Source organism: Vulpes lagopus, chromosome 2 (genome assembly GCF_018345385.1).
Source record: "Vulpes lagopus strain Blue_001 chromosome 2, ASM1834538v1, whole genome shotgun sequence".
NCBI classification, from domain to species: Eukaryota; Metazoa; Chordata; class Mammalia; order Carnivora; family Canidae; genus Vulpes; species Vulpes lagopus.
Window position 1 is genome coordinate 116,574,849 of NC_054825.1, and position 12,295 is coordinate 116,587,143.

Sequence of the window (12,295 nt, forward strand, 5' to 3'; positions counted from 1 at the left end):
TTTCATCTAATTAACTTGTATCACACGCAGGCTCTTTCAACCATGTACTTTTTTTGATGTCCATATTTAAAAGACTTGCTTTGATAAAACCCAATTGGAGTGTTTTCTTTTGACACAATGTATAGAACAAAATAATCTGGAAATGCTCAATCAGACCACACCTGGTTTGACTTAATTAACAGTGTAGCAGGGATTATGTACAGTGCGTGACCTGGAAAATTTAATTCCCCAATTCAGAACCAAGAGCATGATATAGCCTTTGAGGTCCATTTTGGTGTAATATATTCATTTATAATGCTTGAGGTTTTCTTTCTTTTAAACTCAGGACATCAGAAAACAAAAGAAACTATTTGAGAACTCAGTACAATATATATAACAGAGAAGGTCTAATTTAATTATTATTTTCTCCTCAAGATAGGCAGATTTTTTTCTATCATCTATCTATCTATCTATCTATCTATCTATCCATCTATCTATCATCTATCTATCTATATCTATCATCTATCTCCCTCCCTCTCCCCTCCCTCCCTCTCTCCCTCCATTCCCCTCCACCTTCCTTGTCCTAGGACTGAAGGCCAATTCTGAGTACTAGACAGGCCCTCTTTGTTCTCCTTTGGTCCTCACAAGCTTTGCACCGTTGACATAGAATTTTACTTTTCCTGTGGACCCTTCCCCCTATTGATTGGTTTAGTATGATGACTTGCTACCATCCCTCAAATAAACTGTCTGCTGTCATTGCTGCTACTTCCTGTTCTGAGCTCCTGGGCTGTGTGTTGCAAGCCCTGTGTGGTCTTGGTTTCTCTCAGGCTGGTTTTGTGCTGAGCTATGTAACCTAAGTATGCACGTTCTCTTTGGCCTCTTGAGCTCAGAAAGCAAGTCTGAGGCCTCCTTGATTCGGTTGCCAGCCACTACCATTTTAGCTCAGACTCTTCTGTGGTGTTTTACTGTGACCTGCATCCAGCAATGCACATGGACTCTCCTCTTACCATAAAGAGAGGAGCCGTTACCCTGTGCCTGGGCTTTGGGTGGGGAGGAACCGCCTCTAGGCAGAAGGCCTCTGGACAGACAGTTCTTCAGGAAACGTGGGCATCCTGGTCCATAGTAACTTTCTGCTTTCTCCCCCTTTCCACATGGACCCCAGAGGATAGAAACCATGCTGAGGCTCATGGCCAGGGCTGTGTACAGCTGGAGAGAAGCTTCCCAGAAATCCTCTGTGTCTGTTTATACTGCATAATGGTCTCATTGATGAGATAGAATTAGAGAAGAGCTATTAAAGAGAATAATGAAAATAAACAGATGTGGTCCCTAACGGGGCTATGACATTTGGCTCTTTCTTGAATTTCCCCCCACACTGGATTTTAAAAGGTATCTTTCCATTCTAGAAGGTCCTAAGCTATCATTTCTTAAAGATTTTTGAGAAAGAAAAGCCATTTTGGCCTGTCTCTTCTGAGTAAGGCCTGGTTTTGGTGCAGTGCGAGTAGTTTCTGTTCCAGTTTCTAAGGGCTCTGGAGACATTACGTTTAGACTTCACCTGGGACAGTGTTTGTAAACCCCCCTACAGGGAGGGCCAGCTTCATGGGGATGCAGCCCATGTAGTTACATGGGCCCTTCTACATCTTTAGAAGGGCCTACCTCTGGGTTTAACCCTCTGCTGTTGCCATCTTGAAATTTCTAATTATTTTTGAACAAGGGGCTCATATTTTCATTCTGCCTTGGGCTCCACAAATTATGTACCTGGATCTCCTCCCTAGACTGTTTGCCTCAGAATTACGTGGTATATGCATGTAAATCAGATTCCTACTGTATGAGGCCCACTAGGACTAAGACCTCTGAATCAGCATTTAAAAAAATATCCAATTAATACTTTCACAAAGTTTGCAAAGCCAGAGAACCACTGGGAGAGGGTCAAGGTATCAGGTTCTTGGGCAGCTTTGCTTGTTGAAAGATTTAAAACAGAATTCTTGGCTTTTATTTCAATAGGGGGGAAAAAAGAAGCATTCATAATTAAAAATATTTTATGTAAAATATATTAGTCAGTTTTGTCTTATTGCCAAGTTAATTATTTGGAAATATGCCTAAATTGTGGATTTAAGGATTCTCACGTTCTTTGTTCAATCTAGCATTATTTATGTTTATTTTTATTCATCTCCCATTAAGTCAGAGCAATGCATCCCCTATTTGTTAACTAATTAGACCCACTACAGGGAGTAATATTGCCCTGATAATGGTTTCAAAAATTTCTTCCAATCCCCTCACCACCCTGACAAATGAGGAAAGGTGGAGTCCTTATCCATGACTTGTAAGTTTTTGAGAAGTGCTAGTTGACAGTCTTGCAGGCATATATATTTAGTTTTTATTCCAGACTAATTCTAAAACAGGAAACAGCTTCAGCCTGCCAGACAACTTGACCAACACATGATAAACTGGCTCGAAGTCCAGGCCCTGGATTGAGGGTGATAGGACTGTTGTCTTTTTGTGGATCTTTTTGGGACTGCAAACATGAAGATAATTAGTGTTTGTTGTGCTAAGATTGTAGCATTAAATATTTAATCTAGGCTAATTCACCATAGAGCTATTGGAAAGAGACAGCTTTTCATTACAGTACACAGAACACATTTTTAGCCAGTGCTCTAGTGACGAAAAGTCTACCTGACACCAGAAAGCCCCTGACTCATCTGATTGCAGTGCTGTTTGAGGTCTAGGCTTGAAATTTCATTCTTTCCAGCCAATGCAAGCTCAAACTGTGACTACGAAGTATTTTTCTAATCCATATTCCTAGACACTTGCTGAGTCAATAGACAGTTTTCACTGACTCCCTGTGTATATAAAAGTAACATTTATTACGTTTTTTCCTTCTTATGAAAATAAGAGAGTTTCATGGAGAAAACTTAGAGGGAAAAAAAAAGCCATGTGTTTTTGGACAAACATTTGATGACTTTTGAAGTTACATTTTCCTGAATCCATTTTGATTAATATTTAGATTTATGATAGATGGCTTTCATCTTTGATTCAAACATATGAATAATAATTTTTGGAAGTTGATTACCAAGACTGTTAATTGAGGCACTTTACCATTGTTGATTTTCTCTCATTGTATGAGGTTAGACTTAAAATGAAAATGTTTTAGGATGGAGGTCATTCTTTTTAGGAATAGACTCTTTTAAACCTGAACTTTATTTTTTATTTTATTTTATTTTTTTAAGATTTTATTTATTTATTCATGAGAGATACAGAGAGAGACAGAGACATAGGCAGAGGAGGGAGAAGCAGGCTCCCTGCGGGGAGCCCGATGTGGAACTCACCCTGGGACTCCAGGATCATGTCCTGAGCCGTGAAGGCAGATGCTCAACCGCTGAGCCACCCAGGCGTCCCTAAACCTGAACTTTATACTGTCTTTTGATCAGTAAATTCTTTAAAGAGGATTGAGAAAATAAGTCATAACCCTGTAAATCAGACCCCAAAGACAAATGTGATGAATGACTTTTTTGGGAGCTTCGCATGTTTCTGTGTTTCCCTCCTGATTGATTTGCTTTCAAGTTCAGGGTGGTGGGCAGCCTCTCAGTCCTGCTGTTCGCAAAGAGCCTCTTCCTAAATGCTAGCCTCATTCAAACCTCTCCCAGAATGGCATTCAGGCAGATGCTTTGCCAGGACACAGGCCAGAGAAACAAATTGAACCGTACTAATTATCCTGATTGACAAAGTGCATCAAACAACTGGACACAAGCCTAAGAGCTACAAACAAACAAAACTACACAAATATCTGAGATGTACTTTTTGTTTTTGACGTTATGGCCCAGTTTAATGGCTTATGGATGTGGTTATTTATAACTTTGGGCCCTTTTTTCTGTAAAACGTCTGCCTGATTCCTGGTGATTAAAGAATAAATATAAAGTTCTATTAAGCAGATTTTATGCAGTTTATAGTTATTTGGTTAAAATAAAAGGTAAACACTAGCACCATCTGGGAGAGAGATTTGTGTACTCAGGTTCATCGCAGTATTATTTACCATAGCCAAGAGGTAGAAGTAACCCAAATGTCTATCAAGGGATGGAAGATAAAGGAAATGTGATATATGCATTAAATCGAATATGATTCAGTCTTAAAGAAGAAGGAAGTTGTGTTACATGATATAAAATGGGTGAACATGAAGGACATCATGCTAAGTGAAATGATCCTGTCACAAAAAGACAGATAATATGTGGTTCCTATGTACATGTGATATCTAGTCATAGAAATGGAGTAGAGTGGTGGTTGCCAGGGGCTGGGATGGAGGAGGGGTGTGTGAAAGAGGTCGTCAGTGGGTAGAGTTTCAGTCTGCAAGAAGAAAAAGTTCTAGCGATCTGTTGTACAATAGTGTGAATACTCTTAACACTGCTGAACTGGACACTTAAAAATGATTAAAATGTTAAATTTTTAATATTGTTTTTTTAAACCACAATTAAATTAAAAAAATTTTTAAAGTAAAAACTATATGATGGCTGATTAGTGCAATTAGTTAGAGCAGGCAATAAAGTTTGACCCTGGCCTTAAAGAATTTCAATCCAAAACTTAAACAGTTATTTGTCTTTCTCTGGGCCAGTTAGCTTTCCCTCTGTTGTATGTCTTGATACTACATGGGTTAGAGTGTAGAGTTTGGTCACCTGTTTTCTGGATGTTTACCCAATGTTTCAAGCACTGCTGCTGGGCTGAACGTTTAAACGGTATTACCTTTTTGACAGCTTTATAAACCTAAACGATAGCCTGTTTGCTAAACACTTCACAATTAGTGCTATATAATATGCCAAAAGCACAGCTATTTAATTTTCCTGAGTGTAAATATTGAGAAAACTCACAACAAAACTCCCCATTCTCCTCTCATTTCTGTTTTAAAATTTTTCAAATAATTGTTTTGACACTTAAAAAAAGTATCTTACATTTATAAATAATAAAAATTAGGGCATTAAAAGGGAATGTTAGTTGAAATTAGCTATTTTACTTACACTGTGCATTAGTATTTAATAGGTAAAGTTCACCAATGGATCGCCCATTTTATAAGGACAAATTCATTTTCTGTTACCAGACACTGCAATATCGTTAGGGGATTGTTTGTGTAGGCTTTCTGTTCCCCAACCTAGTACAGTTCTTACAAAGACTAGAAAGAGGCAGTGGGTTAAATGTTTAAAAATATTTGCTAATGACTAATCCTTGCCTGTTTTCAAATGAAAATGGTTTGAATTCAAGTTGATATAGTCCAATTACAGAAGTGCTTTGGAGGGGTAACACCAAATTAGTCTATCTAACGGCAAGCTTACATGGCACAGCTATATTATTTTGCACCAGTATTACTCTGATTGACTGTTCTTTTGTCATTCTCAGTGGCCATTTGTCTTTTATAGGAATGAAACAGATTTTTTAAAAAAATGTATTGAGCCAGTTTATTACTTTGAGAAATGCCCAGCTCAATCTTTGTAGGTGATATTAATTTACAGTTCATTGCATTTACATTCCCAATGAATTATTGGGAGACTTCCACCAAAAGTTTTGCTCAGATCTAGATCATTACTTTTGGCTTAGGAATGTGACTCCATAAGAATTCAACTATTAACCACATATGAAATACAGGGTTTTTTTTTTCCCTTAAAATATCACTCATGTAGCATATTTCAATGACCTCAGTTATGTATCATCGATCTGCAATCCAAGCTAAACTACTGCTGTGTCTAAATCACTGTGTCATTTATTTTATTTTATTCTTCCCTTTCAGATAATCAAAATGCAATTAAAGTAGAATTAAAACAGAATGACAGGATAAGAGAAAAAATTACAAGTGCAAGTATATTATAATATAGCTCTTTGTTAAGGATTTAGGTATATTGCAGTTACACTGTATTTCCTTCCTGCAAAAACTGAATATACAGTTTTCCTATTACCATAGACTTAGGGCCGTCTCCCACCACCAAGTAGTATTAGAAGGGAATTCCACTGTCTTGGAGAAGAATGGAATTTACAGTAAATGTAAACAATATTTTTTTATGTTTGCTCCAATAGTGGTGCAATTTGCCTCAAAGAAAGACTATTGCTGGTTGTATAGAGTATCCTAATAGTGCCAGTGCCACTTACTGGCAGGAAATAAGGACTCAAATGAAATTCAGGTACAAGAGTTAGGGAACGAAAATATGCAGAAGAATAGTTTTTAACTCTTTCCTTTTGACAATTTTGTGTGTGTGTGTATGTGAAATTATTGTTTTTCACACATTGCTATTTGCACATCCATAGTATTTTTCAGCTATTTCAGGTCTTTAACATTCTTCCCTGGGCCAGATCCCATGGCTTCCCCATTGCTCCCAGCAAGTGATTTTCTTATTTCCTGAGTCACAGAGAGTCTAGTGGGGGCAACTTCCTCAACTTCTTAATTTCTTTCTTCATCCCCTTCTACTAAGATAGCTCTGTCTAGACCAGGACATAACTTACTCCCTCCATTTTAGAGGAATTGCTTTTAAAATTTTTCCAGAAATTTAATCTCCATTTGTTCCCTCAGTCCCATTCCTCTATGTGCACTCAAATATCTTGTACACTGAGTTTCTCCCTTTTCTCCTCCTCAGCCTGAAAAGACACTGAAGTCTCAGTATCAAACCAAACAAAGGAAAAACATTCACCCCACCCTCTCCTCCAAATCCTCTATTTCCTCTATCTACTAGCTTATTTTTCAAATTAATGTATAGCTGAAATTTTCTCAAGAAATTTCTTCTTCTTCTTTTTTTTTTTTTTGCAGCTGAATTCATTGCAATTCACTTTCTAAGTCATCAGGGTCCTCACTGCTAAATTTAAGACATTTCTGTCTTTTTCTTACTTCACTGCTCCTTCATGTTCAGCATTATTGTCCATTTTGTCTATGAAACATTCTCATCTTGTTTTCCATTCTACTAAACGTTCATGGTTTTCAGGATATCTTTCTGGCATCTTTCTTTGTTTATCTGTCCTCTAAACACTGGTACTCCCTAGTAGTCTATGCACAGACCTGTTTGCTTCTTAATCTACACACGTTCTATGAAAAGCCTTCTCGACTTTGCTGCCTTCAGCTGTGACCTGCATGCTGATGAATCTCAAACCCACATCACATCCTCGATTTCTCTTCTGGACTTTTGCCCTTGACTGTGTCACAGGCACCTCAAATCTAACTTGGTCAAAAATGGAGTCTCCTCTGAATTTGGTTCCCATCTGTGTGCTCTCCTGTTTAATGGACCAGCAGATATCTAGTCACCCAAGATAAACTGGGACACAGCCTAGGTTTTACCTTCTCCTTTTGTGTCGTGGCTTATTAGTGGCAGAGTCTTGTCAATTTTATGCTTTTAGAATCTTCTGAATTCATCCCCTTTTCTGCTCACTGGATGAATTTTCACCATTTTCCTCCTTAGGTAGAGACAGTCACCTTACTACTCTTTCTAAATCCAGTCCTGATGTCATAAAAATCCATTCTTCATCTTAAAACATAGTCATTTTTCCAATATACAAATCAGGTCATGTCATTCTCACTTTAACATCTTTTTAAATATGTTATTTATTTGAGAGAGAGAGAGAGCGCACACATGCACAAGTGAGAGGGAAGAGAGGCTCACAGGGAGAGAGAGGAGGCTCCCTGCTGAGCAAAGAGCCCATATGGAGCTCAATCCCAGTGAACCCCAAGATCATGACCCAAGCCACTGAGCAGATGCCACTGAGCCACCCAGGCACCCCACACATTAACATCTTCAATAGTTCTTTAATACCTGTAGAAAAAAAAATCCTGACTTATTAGGAAAGTAAAGAGGTTCCTTTATTTGGCTCCTGACTCTGAATTCACCTCTTAAAACACTCTGCCATTTATTTCTTGCAACCTTCACTCAAATCATGTTCAACTTCCTGTTTGTGAAAGGGCCAAGTGTCCTTCCACCTCTTTGGATCTTTGTGAATCCTTTTACTGCTGTTTGGTACATCTTTCCTGTTCCTTTGACATGCATGTATCTTTCAGAACCCAGACGGGACATGGACTCCTCAGAGAAAATTTCCAGCAGTGCAGTTGCCTCTCTTGTGAGCTATTTTAAATCCTGTGCTTAGCTCATAGCACTTTTTCATTTATATTGAAATTATTTTCCTCTTCAAGCTCCTGGAGGTCAGGGACCTTTATCTCTGATATCTCAGTGGCTGGAAACACAGTAAGTGATAGAGTTGGTGCTCAATAAATGGAAAAAGAATAAATGAAGATGGAAAGAAAATTAGCTGTTTTGTTAGAGCCAAATAAAGAACTCAGATCTTGTTCTAGCTTATATTGAGATTTGAGAGAGCCACTCAATTTTGTTATCTAGGAGATAGAATCTATTGTGATGATGATTTCCAGTTTTCCTTCTGAAAGGTTTTGACAATAGATTTTCCTAAGAATAGAATTTTAGAATCAGAATGTGCTTAAAAAAAAAAAAGAATGTGCTTTAAAAATTTAGACTGTGTCTACTAGCACACACACTTCAGGTTTTATAATGTCCAATAATATACAAGTGTATAAATATTATTAAAAGACAAGATGCAAGATTCTCTGATAATTACTCTTGAAACCATACTTGCTTATTAAAGCATTTTGAGGGGGTGTATTGCATGTAAAAGCGAGCAAAATAATCTTTGTAACTACATAGTTTCAAAATCCAAAGGAAGAAAGTTCCCTCTTTTTATTTTTAGTTTTCTGAAATTCCTTAAGTTTATCAACCACAAGCAAGTTTTCATTGATGTCCTAATCTTAATATTGTCTCTCCTTTGTCAAATGTAATGGTTAAAAGAGAAACCAATTCAGTCCCTCAAATGTTTTGTCTACTTAACCTAAGACAAGGGTTTGACTTTTGCCTCTATTACTTGGAATCACGAGTAAATCAGCCAGTAATTTTGATATTGTGCAATTTTTTAAGGGCTAAAAACGTATTGTTAGGTGTTGCAGTTGTATGTATTCACACATCTGTTCTTTAGAAATTATTAGATCTCTGTGGAATGGTTAAAAAAATTCTTATAATTCAAAGTAAATCTGAATAGTCGAATAGACTGATATGCCTAATGATAATTTGATCTAAAAAGTGAAAAAAGTAAACAACAAAAATATAAGTAGCCACCACAAAACCCACAAATCCTTCTAAAATCCCCCACCCAAATGTGTCTCTTGCTTTTGAGAATTTCCACCGGTAACCCTATCCTACCTGCTGATGTAGGATGCTAGCCTCTTATAAATTCCTTTTCCCAAGAGTTTCTAGAAGTCCTGACCTATACACACACACACACACACACACACACACACACACACACACACTCATCAGTTCCTAAGTAGCCTCATCCTCACTGCTCCACCTCAGCTGCCCCAAGATTTGTCTTCTTTAAACCAGTTTGGGGGAGACATCCTTTCTTTATTTTGATGTAAGACTCTGTTAGAAAGTTGCTAAATTACCACTGCCTGTGTCCCAATGTTCAATGAGGCTTTTAGGGCAGCCAGCTCTTAGACCATAGGAGACGGGATTAGAAAAAAATTCCATTTTGCCTGTTGTCCTTGTTATATGGGTTATCACTCAAAATGCAAGCCTCTCCATGTATCAATAGACTCAGCAACAGAGGACTCACATCTTACTTGGGGGTTGGGTTATAAAGGTAGTGTTTAAGGCAAAACCAGAATTACTTTTGAAAATCCTTTAAATTATCCCCACAGAATTGTACAGTTTTGCGGTTTTGAGGATATAGTTCCATATGGCAATTTTTTGAGAACCACTGAGGTAGACTAAAGGAATGAACAAAGGGGAAAAATACAGGCAAGTGTATCTGACTTGTCTCCTTCAAGGTAATCATTACATCCCTGGTGGTAAACAGGTGGAGGTTTCTGAAGTGTTCCAGTTTATTTGCTGACGAATCCACTCTGTTTCAATATTGGGCCTTTACAACCTTAATACGTATCTGGTTTGATTTGTGGTGGTAAGGATTGAAGGAGATAATACACATGAATGTACCTAGTTCAGGCTCTGGCATATAGTAAATGCTCAAAAAAATATTTGTTGGAATCAAGGCTAAATCTTGCTTGGTCAGATCAATGTATACACTGTTCTTTGGAAACAGGCCACCTGTTTCCTGTTTTTTTCCAAGTTGCTTTTCCTCTGTGAGCAGCTGTCACATTTATGGGCATTGGTCTTATGACCCCTACATGGAGGGTTAAGATCTAAAGTCAGCCTGAGATCAGTGTGTGTGTGTGTGTGTGTGTGTGTGTGTGTCTGTGTGTCTGTGTGTGTGAGATGAGTCCCCACTGGACTCTTAGCCCCACCACCCTCCTCTGCAGGGTTCTAGTCCAGCTCAGCCCAACACTTCCCATTACCCTCACTCTTGCTCCATGCTTTCAAACTCCTCTTTCTTGAATAGCAAACTCTTCAATATTTGTAGCTTTTTCTTTCTTCTCTTCTTTTCCTTGCCTAACTCCCAGCTGGGAACTCTGAGTCAGGATTTTTATTATATTGTATTGTATTTTTTAAATTGGAGTAAAATTAACATTATACTATTTTATACATTTTATTAGTTTCAGGTATACAACATACTGCTTTAACAATTCTGTATGTTACAGTACATTACTCACAGGAAATTCTCTAACTTTGATGTAGTCTTTGTTTGTTTGCTTCATGCTCCATGTTCTCGAAGGCCAGAAGTTGGCTCAGTGTCCTCTTTGCTTCTCAATGTTGCTTTTAGGCCACTACTCCTTCCCATTAAAACCCTACTCTAGGGACACCTGGGTGGGTCAGTGGTTGAGAGTCTGCCTTTGGCTCAGGTCCTGATCCCGGGGTCCTGGGATCAAGTCCCATATCAGTCTCCCCATGGGAGTCTGCTTCTCCCTCTGCCTATGTCTCTGCCTCTCTCTCTCTCTCTCTCTCCCTGTGTTTCTCATGAATAAATAAAAATCTTAAAAAAGAAAATGAAACCCTACTCTTTTGAGGCCAACCTTTTCCCTCTCATCTAACCCTGTCAGTTAACATTTATTGAACACTTCCTTTGAGCCAGGGAGTGTAATAATCATGCCTAGATTATTTACCTGAAAACCCACAATAATCCCATTTAATAATTCCATTTTGGTAGAAGCTATCATTATCCTACCATCATGAGGCTTTTAGGGGCCAAGAAACTTGTTCTCATCTGTATAATGCACATCTAAGAGTGCCTAATTCACTGGATTACTGTGAGATATCAGTATTTATAAGGTGCTCAGTAAATAACCGTGCAGGTGTTTTCCGTTATTTTGTTGCCCGAGGGGGCTCTGTGAAAAAGTGGGGGAACAGGGATTCAGATCCTCAAAGTCTTACTCCAGAACACACATCCATAGTCATTAGGCATGGCCTGGTGACTTCTACTGACCTCTCCTCATCCAATGATGATATCTTTGGGTCACAGCCTTTAAAGCCAGATCTACTTCAGTTCCCCTGGGCTTTTTCATAGTGCAAGGGCTTGCTCCCATTTCCTCTGTCTCCTCTGTTGCAACTCCTAGCAGGGAATCAGATCCAGAACACATTGAGAGGCTGGTCTCTTACAAGAAGGGCATTTCCTCTGTAGCAGTAGGAAGGGAGGCAAAAAAGGAACTGATGTAGGGGTGGTTTTATGGATCTGACAATAGGACGTTGAAAGAGTTTCCATCCTGTTATCTGTATTTTCTTGATAAAATAAGAAAGGAGGTCATCAGTGAGAGTGAGGTGGAAATTTGGTGACACTTTGCTCTGTCAAACTAGAGGTTGGGCTTCTCACAGAGACACACCTAATGTTCACTCTTAAGATGCTTCCCCAGGTGACCACAATATCTTAGTGGCTAGATGACAGACGTCAAGTGTGCAAATAACTTTGACCTAGATACTTAGGATTTCAGAACACTAGAGATAAGATCTCTGGCATCTAATTCTTCACATTACCTTGGCCACCCACTGCCACAACACATCCTGTTTCTCACTTCCTCAGCAGTCACTACTAGTGTATTTCACTATCCCACCACACCCTGGGTGCCCCTTTGGGGCATCCTTACTGAGACACCTACTCCATAAATGCCACGACAGTTTTATTATTTATCAATGAGCCTTCACTTCTTTTTTTTTTCTCGCCCATTTTAGTTTTCTCAGTTGAAATCACAACCGTGTCCTTGTAGAGACTCAACTCCTTACTCAGCTCTCTGCCCCCCAGGCTCACTTGGCAGAAGTTAGGCACTGGTTGAGCACAGCTATCTTCCTCCTTTCTTCCTACATGTGAGCAATTGTGGGTGGCTGGAGACAGATCAATAGCCAGGCCACTTAATTTT